The following is a 14422-nucleotide window of genomic DNA, read 5'->3' as shown; positions in this document are numbered from 1 at the left end:
TGATCTGAGTCGTGCTTTATGATTGGCCAGAACCCAAACCCCACAGATCATACGTCTACACCGTTGGATGCTCCCAAATCGAACATCGATCCTCATCCCTTTCGACAGCACATGCAATTCCCGTTGTAATTTTATTTTTATGCAAAAAATGCACATTAATCTCAAAAAATGTCTTAAATATAACTAACGATACCAGAAATCCGCCAAAAAATCAAACCCGTGGTATAATGGTTATTGCGTACCATGGAAATTTTTATGTGGCCAAACAGTGAAGTCACCGGCCACACGAGTTTGAATTGACACGTCTCCTTTTGGAAAACCATGATCCTTTATGTGAGATGCTCCGGTTTGGAAGGAGCGGTCATCAAAACTTGTGCCAAACTTTAGCAAATTTTTTCAACGGGGTTGTGAGAGCACGCCACGGGCACACATCGATTTTGATGATGTCCGAACTCCATCTAAATTTCCTGTAATTAAAATACCAACTAGGCCTACGCGAGTGTTGCGCATCTCGCGGCCGAAATGTTTGAACTTGTCCCCGCTTCTCGAACAAACGGATGAAAACACACAAATGATCTATACACCTTCTTTGCTAGGGTGATAGTAAGGGGGTATCATAGCTAGAATCATGCATGCCAACTAGGCAATTTTGATGAGTTGTCATAGAATTAAATGAAGAAAGAGAGGGTTAAGTATCATATCATGAAACCATATCATACTAAATGCTATGCTGTTATGTGTCATGCATGACAACATAAATAAAGTACTACATATGGTACTAGCTACTCTATGATACTATGCATTAGAGCAAGTACAATAGAGTGACATAAGAATAGCCACAATGGGTAGTAACATAGAATGTTACTAGTCTATGTTACTACCTCTATAGTGGGGAGTAACATATGTGTAGTAACATGCAACACTTCATTTATTAGGCTATGGACTCATCTTGCCTTAAGATGTGTGATGTTACTCATACTACTAGTAACTAGCTATATTAACACTTTCCTCTCTTCATTTATTGCTTGCAACATCATCTATTTTATATAAATACGTGTGATGTTACTACCTATGTTACTCCCACTGTGGGTAGTCTAAGCATATTATAAGGAATATAATAATATATATGTGCTTATTAGTTGGAGGAAAGAGAAGAGGAGAGAGAAGAGAAGCGGGCTCTTGGTTAGTAGAGCTAGCTGCAACACGAGACCCAAGACACTTTGTGAGGATGTAAAGTGGGCCAACTATTGATAAACTAACACGTATTTAAAACTTATTATTGTACATGCCCGCTAAGAGGTTGTCTGTATATGACATGGAAACTTCTTATAGCTGACCCTTGGCAGTATTATTAACCATGCTCTTAGTGAGGTAGCTAGTATATCATAGACTAGCTAGTATGAGACTAGCGACTGTGGGATTAACTTCAGCAGTAACATCGACTCCAACTCAGCAAACTTGCTTATGTGGCAACAAGTTAATGAGACGAGAGATAGTTTCAGTAACTTACCTAGTTACTGTAACATCACATGTCCCAATGCAATATGAGTTTATAACCTAATAAATGAAGCTTTGCATGACACTACGCTTATGTTACTACCCACTATGAAGGTAGTAACATAGTCTAGGGATATGTGAATGTTACTAGTGTATGTTCCTCTCCATTGCGGCTAGTCTCATACTCTCTTCTTTCTGGTTTAGACTGGTTGTAATGGTAGTATATGTCATAAGTGGTATCATGCATGCCAACTAGACTTTCTGCATGATGTGGCAGACAATTAAATGAGGAAAGAGAGGATGTGGTATCATATCATGATACCGTGTCATATTAGATGTTGTACTACTTTGTGTGATGCATGAAAATTAATAAGGTAACCTAAGATACTAACTTATGATACTATGCATTAAGGAAGTAGTATCATACACTAGTATAGATCATATGCATGATACTAGTATATGATACTCCCCATTACAACCAGCCTTATAGGGCTCAATTCAAAAATCTCACCAACCAAGGTAGATGGTGAGTGCTGCAATACCTTTTGTAGTTAACACCCAGTTACTGCTTTTGTTTTCCTCAAAAAAATTGTTTTCCAATGTATTAATTTCAATACATGCATGCATAAAGTACATGCATTGGTCAACTTTCTCTTAATAATTGCACGCAATGATTTAATGCACCCTCGAATCTGAACATGTGATGGGGAACAACCAAATTGAGCCTTATAAAATGGAAAACCTAAAATTTTGAGATAAGCCTATAAGCCGTAAAGGAGGGAGTATATATGCATGATACTAGTATATGATCGGCAATACCTCTGTAATGCGCACATGCATAGTATCCTAAGTAAGTATTTAGGTTGCCTTATTAATTGCCATGCGTGACACAAAGTAGTACAACATTTAATACGATACGATATCATGATATGATACCAAACCCTCTCTTTTATCATTTAACTATGTGCCACATCATCCAAAAAGTCTAGTTGGCATGCATCATACCGCTTAATAATCCCGTATTACGACCAGCCTTATTAGAGTGGCCATAGTGGGGGTATCATAACCAGTATCAAGCACTCGAGAATAGAAAATATGATGATGTGGCAAAGAAGAAGTAACATAGGTAGATATATATATATATATATATATATATATATATATATATGTGTGTGTGTGTGTGTGTGTGTGTGTGTCTATATATATATATGGGCTACTCTATTTCTCGCAACAGAATATTATTCTGTTACCCTACTTGAACTAACGTAGTTTACACGTTGGACTGACGTGGTTTTCTACTTGAACTGAACTTCCTGCATGTAGGACAGGCGGAAACAGGGGATGTAACATGGAACTTCCGGTCGTTCTCTGGCGCGGTGCTGCGAGCCATTCATTGCTAGAGGAGACATGTAAGGGGTTCCGCATGTGCGCGCGCTCACCTGGTCGTGTTTTGCGATCTCAAGTCACCGGAGGTGGCGGCATGGGCATTTGGTGGCAGACATGTTTTGGGCGTTAGTGTTTACCGTGGTGTTTGTAGGCCTCAATTTTACGTACGGTTTGTTGTTTTGGATGTGAGATTTATCGGTGTGCTAGAGTTTTTGGATTTTAATTTCATCTGTAATTTCTGATTACAAGTTTTGGTGTTCTTGGTCGTTTTCCACGCCCGCCATGCAAATGTGTTCTTCTTTTTTTGTTGTTTTACTTTCGAATTGGCGTTGCAGGGAGAGGTATGAGGATTGTCTGAAAAAGATTTGCGTTGTCAATTTTGCTTCTTTGAGTTATTTCTACCCCAGATTCCCATGTTATTTGGTCGTTGGTGGAGGTGGTGTATGGCGGCTGACTGTAGCCTACGATTTCATGTAATCTGGTCAAACTTTGTAATTAAGTTGCGTGTTTTTCAGTGTTGTTTGAATTGCAGCCGTATGTGTAGTAGGACTCCTCCATGTGAAAGTTGTCTTACTGTGTGTTGACATCAGAGTAATTATTTTCTAATGGCTGCCTACCCGTACCTCTGCACTTTGAGTATAAAGCACGAGCCCACTGTCACTTTCCTTCCACCAGCTGCAACAAAAGAAAAGCGAGATGGATCCTGAGCTGGGATATGTCACAGAGAAAGAGGGGGATGACGTCGATTTGAGGGCTGAAGTAGCAGAGCAGAGGAGGAGGAGGAGGCGAAGGCGCAGGTAGATGGCACGACGTGCTGCCGAGGAGGAAGTGGAGGCAGAGTTCAACAGATGCCTTGCGCGCGAGTTCAACAGAGTTCAACGTGCTGCCGGCATGCAACTCCAATGAATTGGAGTTTCTTTTCCAAGAGGGCACGGGAAAGGAACCTTATTCAGATCATCAGTTGGTCTAGGGCGAGAGCAGCCACGACTCCACATCCATCCACCATGGCCAAATGGCGTCGTTTCTTTGATCGTTATGATTGAAGTACTGAATATTATGTATTTAAGATTGTGTTGTGAGGGAGCAGATGTTTGATTGACTAAATGAATTCAACTGTATACCTCTGAATGTGTTGTTTTATGTACATATGTTTGTTATGTGCAGTTTTTGAACTGCTGGTTTATCTGAAGTTGAACTGATTTGCGGTCAAATGTTGCATGGCTTGTATAATAACTATTTCCTACCATCTGGCTTCCCACCTGCCTATTTATTATTTTTATAATATGCGAGTCTCCCTGGCTATAAATTCTATCCATCTATGTGTGGTGTGTGGCTCAGCCTCCCCCTCCTTTTTCTTCCTTCTTCCAGAATCAGATCTAGGTTCCTCCCTCTTCTCTCCGTTGTTTTCTTCCTTGTTCCTGTGTCTTCCATGGAGGATTGTACATGTGGATGTCTGGCAAAGATGGCATGCATAGTTGACGGCTATGTGTACGAATCTGGTTTGGAGCTCATCGAGACTCAGCACCGTGGGAAACTTTCTTGTCTGCTATACAGGAACCATGGGTTTCGTGCACCCTATGTCTGTCGCCTGACGGTTGGGGACTTGAAGGAATCATGGGTATGGGTTTCAATTCGTTTTCTTTTCTTCTTTTTGTAGGTCTCATTTTGAATCCCATGGACTGAATCTGTAGTTTAGTTTTATCAATAGTTTGTCTGTAATTCTTATTTGGTTTTGTTAGAATTTAACAATAGGGATTTGTGTGTGTATTTTTTCGTACCTAACAATATTTTATCCATTTTTTGTGTAAACCTTGATCTGTTTTTTGTCGGATGTTTTTACTGTAGGTGTATTGATATGTATATTTCTTGAGTTTAGACAGTTCATATGACTAGTTAGTTTGGTGTTTTTGTTTTGGTTTAGATTTTTTCTTTTCAGTTTTTATGCAACCGTTCCTAGATCTGTGTTAAAATTCAGTTATGTCAGGTGTTCACTTTGTTTTCTACTCCCATGACCATTTGCAGAAAATGCCACCCAGGATCAGGATTGTTGCTCAGTTCCGGGATACTGAAGATGATGACTTCATACAAAAACGGGTATCAGTTGATGGAAGTTGCCTACCACATCCACTTTGATGGTTGCATCAACCTAACTACTAGGTGGAAGCAGTTTGTGGCGGAGTCTGGATTTGAGGATGGTGATGTGGTTATGGTTATGTTCTCTAGGGAAGATGACTCTCTGATGTTCAAAATTTATGTGTTGTAGGTTTAAATGTGGCAAATGACGCCAGTTGTGAGATTTTTGTATGTTTGATTATGTTTCAGTATTTTTCCTTTAAAACATTTGCATGTGAGATGGTTGAATTCTATGGTATTATCAGATGGTTAGGACCAATTTATGTAATGCTTTCCTATTTTTTTGCTCAAGCATAAATGTTATTTTATATATTCTTTATATTCGAACTGGAATAATTATAGTTGAATGGATGGGCATCCTTTGTTTTGTCTGGGATTTTGTCATGTGCATAGCTCGCAGACGAAAAAATATACGCTGATGATGTTTGTAGGACCCCTTTTGGGTTTTGAGTTTGCTAAACTTACATGCTGTTAATGATAGTACTGAACTATTTATGTTGTCAAGGGCCAATCACATTTGTTTATTGTATAGCATTTTTCTTACTTTTTACATGAATTTTAGAGCATATTTTTCCTTTTCCAGTTGAATAGTGATAGTTGTAGTATTTTTTAAAATAAAAAGAATTTATTCTTTGCTGCACAGTACTTATTTTACTTGAACCTTATGAATTGTAGTAGTTGAACTTTTTATAAATTTGTTTCTGAAATTTCTATTACAATCTTCTACATTTAATTTTCCAAAAAATATATATTTTTATTTTTTTTAGTTCTTACAATTACATGTGTTTGAAGTTTTTACATTATTTGTCTTGAACTGATTTCTTGTGAGTTTTTTTTAAATTATCTACATTTGTTTTTTGATCGTGCGTGATCAACTGGAATTTTGTAATGGGGCGAACTACTGTGTTGGGTCATCTGCCGGACTCATTGTTTTCGGCCCAGATAGCTCTTCCACGCGGCTGTGCAGTGCGGCGTGCGCGTGCGCTATACATTTAGTCCCTCCTCGCTAGTCGAGGGGGATCCAGACCTGTTTATAAGCACAGCCGAGGCTCACTGGTCGAACTCCTTTGAATACTTACCTGAGCGCTTATACACGGTGCTCACCCTTTGTCATGACCTATGGGCCCTGGTGGGGTGGCCCCCACAAATTGGTTTAAAAGGATTCACCGGTTGTTTCGTGGTTGGCTTGAGTCCTAGTACCCACCTGTGTTGGGCCGTCCTATCTCTTGGGGCGGTCAATATTTTTGATTCTTAGCATTTTTTCTTTTCTAGTTTTTATGATTTTTGCCTAATATAAGCATTTTTAAGTACATAATGTTGTCCTCTACTTGAACTAACATCTTTTTTATAATGTGTTTCCCTAGCTTCCTTTCCGTTGTCATTCTTTCTCGGCATTTTTTCTATTTTTTAATGAATATCTGGGTAAGATGTATAGGGACCACACCGAGTGGCATTTTTGTACTGATAGATTTTTTTGTAAGGACTGAAGAACATCTATCTTTTTTTAGGGTGCGTGGCAAGTCTGTAACATGACTTGCCCCCACACTGCACTGCACCGAGGGGCATAGTTGTACTGACACATCTTCCTAGTATGGACTTCTCCATTATCTTATATTTTTTAGGGAAAAAACCAGCATCGCACCGCACCGAGGGGCATAGTTGAACTGACACTTCTTCCTTGCATGGAGTTGCCCCCATTATCTATCTTAGGGGTGTGTGGGTGCGTGTGGGGTGGGGGGGGACAGAGTAACTGCGCTGCGCCTGTCAAATGAGTGCACTGCCGCGTTAGCCTGAGCCCGAGTCGGTGCTATGATGGGGGGTCGGGACCCCCCTCCCCGATCCTGGCAGAGGCCGAGCCAGGAACGAGCCGGAGCAGGCGACGACACGGCGTGCCGCAGTGTTGCATGCGGAGGCGAGTCCGTAACATGACTTTGCTCCCGCACCGCACCGTGTGGCATTTTTGTACTAATAGATTTTTTGTATGGACTCAAGAACATCTATCTTTTTGTAGGGTGCCTCGGTGCGTGGCATGTCCGTAACATGACTTGCCCCCGCACCGCACCGCACCGAGGGGCATAGTTGTACTGACACAGCTTCCTAGTATGGACTTCTCCGTTATCTTATATTTTTAGGGGGAAAATCAGCACCGCACCACACCGAGGGGCATAGTTTTACTTCCACATATTCCTTGTATGGACTTGCCACCATTATCTATCTTAGCGGTGTGTGGGTGCGTGCGGGGTGGGGGCGGGGGGAACAGAATAACTGCACTGCGCCTGTCAAACGAGCGCACTATCGCGTTAGCCTGAGGCCAAGCCGGGGGGAGGGGGTCGGGACAATATAAATAAAGTACTACATATGGTACTAGCTACTCTATGATACTATGCATTAGAGCAAGTACAATAGAGTGACATAAGACTAGCCGCAATGGGTAGTAACATAGAATGTTACTAGTCTATGTTACTACATCTATAGTGGGGAGTAACATATGTGTAGTAACATGAAACCCTTCAATTATTAGGCTATAGACTCATATTGCCTTAAGATGTGTGATGTTACTCATACAACTAGTAACTAGCTATGTTACCACTTTCCTCTCTTCATTTATTGCTAGCCACATCATCTATTTTATCTAGATACGTGTGATGTTACTACCTTTGTTATTCCAACTGTGGGTACTCTAAGCAAGCTATAAGGAATATAATAATATATATGTGCTTATTAGTTGGAGGAAAGAGAAGCGGAGAGAGAAGAGAAGCGGGCTCTTGGTTAGTAGAGCCAGCTGCAACACGAGACCCAAGACACTTTGTGAGGATGTAAGGTGGGCCACCTATTGATAAACTAGCATGTATTTATAACTTATTATTGTACATGCCCGCTATGAGGTTGGCTGTGTATGCAATGGCAACTTCTTATAGCCGACCCTTGGTTTTATTATTAACCATGCTCTTAATGAGGTAGCTAGTATATCATAGACTAGCTAGTATCAGACTAGCCACTATGGGAGTAACTTCAGCAGTAACATCGACTCCACCTCAGCAAACTTGCTTATGTGGCAATAAGTTAATGAGGAGATAGATAGTTTCACTAACTTACCTAGTTACTGTAACATCACATGTCCCAATGCAATATGAGTTTATAACCTAATAAATTAAGCTTTGCATGACACTACACTTATGTTACTGCCCACTATGAAGGTAGTAACATAGTTTAGGATATGTGTATGTTACTAGTGTATGTTACTCTCCATTGCGGCTAGTCTCATACTCCCTCCTTTCCAGTTTAGACTGGTTGTAATGGTAGTATATGTCATAAGCGGTATCATGCATGCCAACAAGACTTTCTGGATGATGTGGCACATAATTAAATGAGGAAAGAGAGGATGTGGTATCAGATCATGATACTGTGTCATATTAAATGTTTTACTACTTTGTGCGATGCATGAAAATTAATAAGGCAACCTAAGATACTACCTTATGATACTATGCATTATCGAAGTGTTATCATACACTAGTATATATCATATGCATGATACTAGTATATGATACTCCCCATTACAACCAGCCTTATAAGGCTCAATTCAAAAATCTCACCAACCAAGGTAGATGGTGAGTGGTGGAATACCTTTTGTAGTTAACACCCAATTACTGCTTTTGTTTTCCTCAAAAAATTTGTTTTCCAATGTATTAATTGCAATACATGTGTGCATAAACTACATGCATCGGTCAACTTTCTCTTAATATTTGCATGCAATGATTTAATGCACCTTGGAATCTGAACTTGTGATGGGGAACAACCAAATTGAGCCTTATAAAATGGAAAAACTAAAATTTTGAGATAAACCTATAAGCCGGAAATGAGGGAGTATATATGCATGATACTAGTATATGATCGGCAATACCTCCGTAATGCGCAGATGCATAGTATCATAAGTAAGTATATAGGTTGCCTTATTAATTGCCATGCATGACACAAAGTAGTACAAAATTTAATATGTTACAATATCATGATATGATACCACACCCTCTCTTTCCTCATTTAACTGTGTGCCACATCATCCAAAAAGTCTAGTTGGCATGCATCATACCGCATGATACTCCCATATTATGACCAGCCTTAATAGGGTGGCCATAGTGGGGGTATTAGAGCCTGTATCATGCACTCGAGAATAGAAAATATGATGATGTGGCAAAGAAGTAGTAACATAGGTAGATAACATAACATATATATATATACATCTGGGCTATTCTGTTTTGGGTAACAGAATATAATTCTATTAACCTACTTGAACTAACATGGTTTACAGGATGGACTGACGTGGTTTTCTACTTGAACTAATCTTCCTGTGTGTAGGACGGGCGGAAACAGGGGATGTAACATGGAGCTTCTGGGCGTTCTCCTGTGCGGTGTTGCGGGCCATTCGTTGCTAGAGGAGACATGTAAGGGGTTCCGCACGTGCCCACGCTCACCTGGTCGTGTTTTGCGATCTCAAGTCACCGGAGGTGACGGCGTGGGCATTTGGTGGCAGACGTGTTTTGGGCGTTGGTGTTTACCGTGGTGTTTGTAGGCCTCAATTTTATGTCTGGTTTGTTGTTTTGGATTTGAGATTTATTGATGTGTTAGAGTTTTTGGAGATTAATTTCATTTGTAATTTCTGATTACAAGTTTTGGTGTTCTTGGTCGTTTTCCACGCCCGCCATGCAAATGTGTTCTTCTTTTTTTATTGTTTTACTTTGGAATTGGCGTTGCAGGGAGAGATATGAGGATTTTATGAAAATATTTGCGTTGTCAATTTTGCTTCTTTCAGTTGTTTCTACCCCAAATTCCCATGTTATTTGGTCGTTGGAGGAGGTGGTGTATGGCGGCTGACTGTAGCCTGTGATTTCTTGTAATCTGGTCAAACTTTGTAATTAAGTTGCGTGTTTTCATTGTTGTTTGAATTGCTGCCGTATGTGTAGTTGGACTCCTTTGTGTCAAAGTTGTCTTACTATATGTTGACATCGGAGTAAGTATTTTTGTACTGGTTTCCTACCTGTACCTCTGCACTTTGAGTATAAAGCCCAAGCCCACTGTCACTTTCCTTCCACCAGTTGCAACCAAAGAAAAGAGAGATGGGTCCTGAGCTGGGAGAGGTCACAGAGGAGGAGGGCGTGACGTTGATTTGAGCGCTACAGTAGTGGAGCAGAGGAGGAGGAGGAGCAGGCGCAGGCAGATGGCACGACATGCTAACGAGGAGGAAGTGGAGGCAGAGTTGAATAGATGCTTTTCATGCGAGGTGAGGGATACATGCAACTCCAATGAACTGGAGTTTCTTTACCCAGAGGGCATGTGAAGGAACCATATTCAGATCATCAGTTGGGCTAGGGCGAGAGCAGCCACGGCTCCACATCCATCCACGAGGGCCAAATGGCATCGTTTCTTTGATCATTATGACTGAAGTACTAAAAATTATGTTTTTAAGATTGTGTTGTGAGGGAGCAGATGTCTGAATAACTAAATGAATTCAACTTTCTACCTCTGAATGTGTTGTTTTACCTACATATGTTTGTTATGTGCAGTTTTTGAACAGCTCACTTATCTGACGTTGAACTGATTTGTTGTCAAATGTAGCATGGCTTGTATAATAACTATTTCCTACCAGCCAGCTGCCCACCTGCCTATTTATTATTTTTATAATCTGCGAGTCTCCCTGGCTATAAATTCTATCCATCTATGTGTGGTGTGTGGCTCAGTCTCCCCCTCCTTTTTCTTCCTTCTTCCATAATCAGATCTAGGTTCCTCCCTCTTCTCTCCGTTGTTTTCTTCCTTGTTCCGGTGTCTTCCATGGAGGATTGTTCATGCGGATGTCTGGCAAAGATGGCACGCATAGTTGACAGCTATGTGTACGAATCTGGTTTGGAGCTCACTGAGACTCAGTGCCGTGGGCAACTTTCTTGTCTGCCGTACAGCAACCATGGGTTTCGTGCACCCTATTTTTTTTGCCTGACGGTTGGGGACTTGAAGGAATCATGGGTATGTGTTTCTATTCGTTTTGTTTTCTTCTTTTTGTAGGTCTCATTTTGAATCCCATGGACTGAATCTATAGTTTAGTTTTATCAATAGTTTGTCTATAATTCTTATTTGTTTTTGTCAGAATTTGACAGTAGGGATTTGTGTGTGTATTTTTTAGTACTTAACAGTATTTATCAATTTTTTGTGTAATCCTTGATCTGTTTTTTGTTGGATGTTTTTACTGTAGGTGTATTGATATGTATATTTCTTCAGTTTAATCAGTTCATATGACTAGTTAGTTTGGTGTTTTTGTTTTGGTTTAGATTTTTTCTTTTCACTTTGTTATGCAACCGTTCCTAGATCTGTGTAAAAATTTAGTTATGTCAGGTGTTCACTTTGTTTTCTACTCCCATGCCCATTTGCAGAAAATGCCACCCAGGATCAGGATTGTTGCTCCTAGTTCTGGGATACTGAAGATGGATACTTCATACAAAAACAGGTATTAGTTGATGGAAGTTGCCTACCACATCGACTTTGATGGTTGCACCAACCTAACTACTGGGTGGAAGGAGTTTGTGGTAGAGTCTGGATTTGAGGATGGTGATGTGGTTATGGTTATGTTCTCTAGGGAAGATGACTCTCTGACGTTCAGAATTTATGTGTTGTAGGTTTAAATGTGGCAAAGGACGCCGGTTGTGAGATTTGTGTGTGTTTTACTATGTTGCAGTATTTTTTCCTTAAAACATTTGCATGTGAGAAGGTTGAATTCTATGGTATTATCAGATGGTTTGGAACAATTTATGTAATGCTTTCCTATTTTTTTTCTCAAGCATAACTGTTATTTTATATATTCTTTATATTTGAACTGGTACAATTATAGTTGAACGGATGGGCATCCTTTGTTTTGTCTGGGATTTTGTCATGTGCATAGCTCGCAAACAGAAAATATACGCTGATGATGTTTGTAGGACCCCTTTTGGGTTTTGAGTTTGCTGAACTTACATGTTGTTAATGATAGTACTGAACTATTTAGGTAGTCAATGGGCAATCGCATTTGTTTACATGAATTTTAGAGCACAATTTTTCCTTTTCCAATTGAATACTGATAGTTGTAGTATTTTTTTAAAATAAAAAGAATTTATTCTTTGCTGCACAATACTAATTTTACTTGAAACTTATGAATTGTAGTAGTTGAACTGTTTATAAAATTGTTTCTGAAATTTTTATTACAATCTACTACGTTTAATTTTCCGAAAAATATATTTATTTATTTTTTTAGTTCTTACAATTAACATGTGTTTGAATTTTTTACATTATTTGTTTTGAACTCAATTCTTGTGAGTTTTTTTAAATTATCTGTATTTGTTTTTTCGGTCGTGCGTGATCAGCTGGAATTTTGTAATGGGGCGAACTACTGTGTTGGGCCATCCGCCGGACTCATTGTTTTTAGCCCAGATAGCTCTTCCGCGCGGCTGTGCAATGCGGCGTGCGCGTGCACTATACATTTAGTCCCACCTCGCTAGTCGAGGGGGCTCTAGACCCGTTTATAAGCACAACCGAGGCTCACTGGTCGAACTCCTCTGAATACTTACCTAAGCACTTATACACGACACTCGCCCTCTGTCATGACCTGTGGGCCCTGGTGGGGTGGCCACCACAGACTAGTTTACAAAGCATTCTCTTGTTGTTTCGTGGCTGGCTTGAGTCCTAGTACCCACCTGCGTTGGGTCGGCATATCTCTTGGGGCGGTCAATATTTTTGATTCTTAGCATTTTTTCTTTTCTAGTTTTTATGATGTTTTGCCTAATATAAGCATTTTTAAGTACTGAATGTTGTCCTCTACTTGAACTGACATCTTTTTTATAATGTGTTTCCCTCGCTTTCTCTCCGTTGTCATTCTTTCTCGGCATTTTTTTGGATTTTTTAATGAATATCTGGGTAAGATGTATAGGGACCGCACCGAGTGGCATTTTTGTACTGATAATTTTTTTTGTATGGACTGAAGAACAACTATCTTTTTTAGGGTGCTTGGGTGCGTGGCAAGTCCGTAACATGACTTGCCCTCGCATCGCACCGCACCGAGGGCATAGTTGTACTGACACATCTTCCTACTATGGACTTCTCCATTATCTTATATTTTTTAGGGGAAAAACCAGCACCGCACCGCACCGGGGGGCATAGTTGTACTGACACATCTTCCTTGTATGGATTTGCCCCCATTATCTATTTTAGGGCGTGTGTGGGTGCATGTGTGTGTGGGGGGGGGGATAGAATAACCACACTGCGCCTGTCAAACGAGGACACTGTCGTGTTAGTGCGAGGCCGAGCCGGAGGGTGTAGGGCGTCGGGCCCCCCTCCCCCTTCCTGGCGAGGCCGAGCCAGGAAAGAGCTGGAGTAGGCAACGACGTGACGTGCTGCGGCGTTGCATGCGGAGGCGAGTTCGTACATGACTTGCTCCCGCACCGCACCGAGTGGCATTTCTGTACTTATAGATTTTTTGTATGGACTGAAGAACATCTATCTTTTTTTAGGGTGCTTGGGTGCGTGGCAAGACCGTAACATGACTTGCCCCCGCACCACACCGCACCGATGGGCATGGTTGTACTGACACATCTTCCTAGTATGGACTTCTCCATTATCTTATAATTTTTTGCGGAAAAACTAGCACCGCACCACACCGAAGGGCATAGTTGTACTGACACATCTTCCTTGTATGGACTTGCCCCCATTATCTATCTTAGGGATGTGTGGGTGCGTGTGGGGGAAACAGAATAACCGCACTGCGCCTGTCAATCGAGCGCACTGCCGCGTTAGTGCGAGGACAAGCTGGGGGGTCAGTCAGTGTCGGGACCCCCCTCCCCCATCCCGGCGAGGCCGTAACATGACTTGCCTCCACACCGAACCGAGAGGCATTTTTGTTCTGATAGATTTTTTTGTATGGACTGAAGAACATCTATCTTTTTAGGGTGCTTGGGTGGGTGGCAAGTCCGTAAAACCCACACCACGCCGCACCGAGGGGCATAGTTGTACTAACACATCTTCCTAGTATGAAATTCTCCATTATCTTATATTTTTTAGGGGGAAAACCAGCACCGTACCACACCGAGGGGCATAGTTGTACTAACACATCTTCCTTTTATGGACTTGCCCCCATTATCTATCTTAGGGGTGTGTGGGTGTGTGTGGTGGGGGAACAAAATAACCACACCGCGCCTGTCAAACAAGCGCATTGCCGCATTAGCGCGAGGCCGAGTTTGGGGGAGGGGGTCTGGACCCCCCTCCCCCATCCCATGGAGGCCGAGCCAGGAACGAGCCGTAGTAGGCAACGACGCAGCGTGCCTCGGTGTCTCATGCAGACGTGAGTCCGTAACATGACTTGCCCCGCACCGCACCGCATTGAGGGGCATAGTTGTAC

The sequence above is a fragment of the Triticum dicoccoides genome, chromosome 2A (assembly GCF_002162155.2).
Source record: "Triticum dicoccoides isolate Atlit2015 ecotype Zavitan chromosome 2A, WEW_v2.0, whole genome shotgun sequence".
Taxonomy (NCBI): domain Eukaryota; kingdom Viridiplantae; phylum Streptophyta; class Magnoliopsida; order Poales; family Poaceae; genus Triticum; species Triticum dicoccoides.
The sequence above is the reverse complement of the archived record's forward strand: the minus strand, read 5'-3'. Positions refer to the sequence as shown.